Source organism: Diabrotica virgifera, chromosome 4, assembly GCF_917563875.1.
Source record: "Diabrotica virgifera virgifera chromosome 4, PGI_DIABVI_V3a".
NCBI classification, from domain to species: domain Eukaryota; kingdom Metazoa; phylum Arthropoda; class Insecta; order Coleoptera; family Chrysomelidae; genus Diabrotica; species Diabrotica virgifera.
Genome location: NC_065446.1, coordinates 96,631,734 through 96,636,409, shown reverse-complemented (window position 1 = coordinate 96,636,409; position 4,676 = coordinate 96,631,734). Strand labels below are relative to the sequence as shown.

At 31.5% G+C, this 4,676-nt stretch overlaps 1 protein-coding gene across 1 annotated transcript in view; it reads right to left on the bottom strand.

Moving 5' to 3' along the window:
- Window positions 1-4,676, bottom strand: part of LOC114332266 (uncharacterized) — a 12,975-nt gene continuing 8,299 nt past the window's right edge. The window contains exon 3 of the mRNA XM_028282031.2: window positions 1-4,676. This exon is cut by the window's right edge and continues 794 nt beyond it. The gene's annotated coding sequence lies outside the window, so the exon portion shown is untranslated.

Here is a 4,676-nt window from a genome sequence, read left to right as displayed (position 1 = left end):
TTTAAGAACAATTTTTATTTTATAAAATTTACAAATCTTTAAAAATCAATATAAAGGCAATGAAATGTATATTTACAATATAACCAGAATACCAAGTCGTCTTAAAAACTATAAATCATATCATTGGAATATAAAATTTAATAAGTTCATAATATAGAACTGATTTTTAACCAGATCTTTTGGACGGAGACGGTACTAAGACTGATAAGACTCATACAATAACAGAATATACCCATTTAAAAACATCGTACGGCTAAATAGTCTAGGCGCCAGAGGGGTCACCGTGCCTTTTTCAATTCTGATAGACAAACTCAACGGTTTCTTATCGATTTTTGGCTGCTGATTACGAATTTCGAGGGTGGATTTCGATGTGAGTGGTCAGAAAATTGTTATACACAATTTAATTGTTTATAAATTGTTTATAAGGCTCTGGCTCATAAACTAAAAGAGATAAAAAAGAATGTTTCAATTAAAATTTGTTCGTCATTAAAAACCGAAGAAAAAAACGTTTACTAAACTTAAATCCAACAGTTAGAACTCAAGATATTGTAAAATTAGTGCACAATGCAAATTGCAAAATAAGTATTTTTCGAAGCTTTATCGATCGTAACTCAGCTTCTACGCATGAAAATGAGCCTTAGAAGGTGTCATTTTAAAGCTTCGTTAACAGGCTTTCAAACAAAGTTTGTTAAATTACTTTATCTTCATTTGTTTTAAAGTTATACCCGTTTGAAATTATAACTTTCTTAAAAAAATTGTACATTAATTTGTTTATAAGGGTTTCAAGTAAATTTGAGCTGTTAACATTTATACTTAAATTAACAATAATGATAGAAGAACTCAAAAGAGCGTTTTAGAAGAACTCAAAAGAGCCTTTTTGAGCGTTTTAAAATGTTCGTAAGTTTATTTTTCGTCGAGATATCGATATTTTAATGGCGCGCTATGAGGCGCAAAATCGGCTCACAGTCAAGTATGTAAGTATTTTTCGACGCTTTATCGATTGTAACTCGGCTTCTACGCATGTAAATGAGCCAATATATGATATCCATATAAAAATGGATCGAGTTCTTTTACAGCATCGTCATTGCATATAAAACGAGCATTTAGCAACAAGCTAAACAGGCATAACAAGCCCCAGAAAGTTTTAGTTTTACTGCCTACAAGAACAGATTTAGTACCACCATGTACCTGTAAAAATTGCTCTAAGAACTTATGCAGATGTAAAAAAGCTGAGATTCTCTGTATATCTCGATGCAGATGCATGAAAGATAATGTTTGTAAAAATAGTATTAGTAAATAATATCAAGTCACTTTTTAGTTATATTTCTGAAATATTAGTTTTTAATGTTTTTTTCTCATTTAGTACAAAAAATAGAAGACAAAGTAAATAGAAAGAAAGGTGACACGAGGTATAGTATGATCATTTAATTATAAGAATTATATGATAACATTTTATTAGGATCTTCAAAAATGACAAATGAAGATAACATAGAAATTATAATTTGCATCGAGAAGTTAGCGCGTGAACCTTTACGCGGTGAGCCAACCTCGCGCCTCAGAGCGCGCTATAAAAATATCGATATCTTGGCCAAAAATAAACATACGAACATTTTCTTAAGCTCAAAATGTTCCTTTTGAGTTCTTCTATCATTATTGTTAATTAAAGTATAAATGTTTATAGCTCAAATTTGATTGAAACTCTTAAAAATAAATTAATGTACAATTTTTTTAAGAAAATTTTAAATTCACACGGATATAACTTTAAAACAAATGAAGACAAGGTAATTTAACAAACTTTGTTTGGAATCATATTCATTAAACTTCAAAATGAGACCTTCTAAGGCTCATTTTCATGCGTACAAGCCGAGTTACGATCGATAAAGCTTCGAAAAATACTTATTTTGCAATTTGCATTGTGCACTAATTTTACAATATCTTGAGTTCTAATTGTTGGATTTAAGTTTAGTAAACGTTCTTTTCTTCGTTTTTCATCAACGAACAAATTTTATTTAAAACATTCTTTACTTATCTGTTTTAGTTTATGAGCCAGAGCCTTATAAACAATTTATGAACAATTAAATTGTTTATAACAATTTTTTGACCACTCGGATCGAATTCCACCCTCGAAATTCGTAATCAGCAGCCAAAAATCCAAAAGAAACCGTTGAGTTTGTCCATCAGAATTGAAAAGGACACGGTGACCTCTATTTGGCGCCTAGACTAAAAATATTAAAACAGTATCTACTCCAGTCTAAGTAAAAAATAAAGGTCAAATTAGTGTTTCTAGATGTTCTCAGATAAATAAGTGAAAATAATACTCCTTACTACTAATTATACTCTTCTTACTTCTTATAAAAATGCAGTTCCACCTAGTCAAACAAATGAAACTAAGAGCTGGGTTTTCTGATGCGCTGGAGACTGGACTGTCACTATGGTATATGGAGCGTTTCACGTTTAGAATAGAACATTGCGGAGATAGCCCCTTGTATTTCTTATGAGTGATAGCAGCGCGGAGATGCCATGCCGTACTGACTAGAATGAATCGTATATCTATGTATATCGGCAGTCGAGTATCCACCCGTACGCGAGAGGTTTGGCAATACTCATGATACTCATGGGCAATACTGATCTCCGTAAGCGTAACGTTCTATTCTTAACTTGAAATAAAGATTAGTTAGAATGTTAAGGCTGATACAATGAATATACTGTAAGTCGTCAAGTATTGTGCAGACTCACAGTGGTTTTAAAGGAAAAATCAAATAATAAGGAATGCACGTAATTTTCCCATTGTTGCCATATTCTAAATTTAAAAAAATATATAGTGAATAATCAGATTTTTTTGACATGGCATTCCTATTACAGCGAGCATTTTATTGGCTAGAATTAGTGATGAGTTGATATAACGTCGTTATTATATTTGGTGAGATTGTAAATGGTAACTGACGTCTGTCATAATATTGGACGTTAAATATAATGTCAAATTATTGTCTTCAAATTATATTTTATTTATTTAGTTTATATTCTAACGACAGTTTATTTTTTAACCCTTTTTCTTCCCTATCCTTGATTGGTCGATAAGGTTCGTAATAGTTTTGTTGTATGGTAGGTTTAGTTACGGTAGTTTAGAAATGTTGCTAGCTAAATAGGCACGGCTCCCAGAGGCCTTAAAAGAAGAAAAAAATAAACAAACAAAAATCTTACATAACCTTTTATAGGACATAACTTTTACACTTGTATTACAGATAGTTATCTTTGTTTCACACTCTTAAAGACAAAAAGAAACAGTGTAGCCGGTAGTTGCTGTAGTAAATACATATATATTTATTATTTGGCAACAACGCTTTCCTGTCAAACTTGACGGTAACGAAAAAACTAATATATGAGAAAAAATTTGTTGAATTTGTTTCAAGTTTGTACCGGTGGGTTATGATGTCATATGTCATTAAATATGTGACGTGCATGCCAAATTGTTTGACTTTTAGTTTAGCTCCAATGTACCACCAATTACAGGAATACAGTATCATTAGTCATAATGCTTACCAATTCTTTTCAGTATAGTGACACTATAAGATGAATGTGTTCAAATGTGGTTTAGATCAAACAGAAGATTATAAATACAGAAGATGATAAATACACTTCTCTGTTGAACTATGTCTAGAACACACTAATTAAACCTACATTTAACCCTTGGTGGTCGTTGGCATGCCTAACATGGCACCAGGTCTAGTTGATAACATGCACATAAAATTTTACTTATAGATCACGCAGCATCTCGTTAACACATTGCCTGCCACGCTTTAATCAGGATACTACTCTCAGGGGCCACTGACATTCACTGCCATGAAAGTTAGTCATACGTGTGTATCAAAAATGAGCGACGTGGCCCCTGGCAAAATATGTGTCTCTCATATGAGCGACACGGCACGCAATGTGTTAAAGACAAACCCAAATTGCTGTTTCAGTCATGGTTATGGCCCACATAACACAAATAAAAGTCCACTATCATTATTCATGTCCAAACCGATAAGAAATTTGAATTCTGGACTAAAAATCATAAAGTTATTGATGTATATCTTTTCTAAGACAAGCTGCATTTTTTGTAATACTAATAAAGAAACTATTTATGTAAGGTATTTATAATAACGTGATATTTCATATTACGGTAACATTTAATTTATCTTAGACTGCCATATGTTGTCCATGTAATGTCAGCATTCGAGATATGCCAACCATCTGTCTAGATGCTGCTCTATAATAGAGATTGTCATCCACAAGAGGCTAATATATAGATTTATAACAATAATTGTTAAAATATATAAAAATTTACAAAACTATCTTCTTAAAACTAAGTACTAAAAATGTAAATTAAAAATACATGAGTGCAGACAAAAAATATATCAAAAACAAATAAAAAAATATATAACTAAAACAACCAATGGACGGAATGTTCTATGAGATTCGTTCAATCACTTTAGTATTGTGCCACAAGAGAATGTATTCATATCATTTCCATATTCAGATTAATCGCTATTAAGCAAACGACTTTTGATGTGACAATAACAGCTGGATAATTCTGTTTCTACTGTTTATTATTGTTTGATTGTGCGTCATTTTGTAGAAATTTTCGATCCAATTTTCAAAAATCGAACGATTTGTAAGTTTTTACACCATGGGGC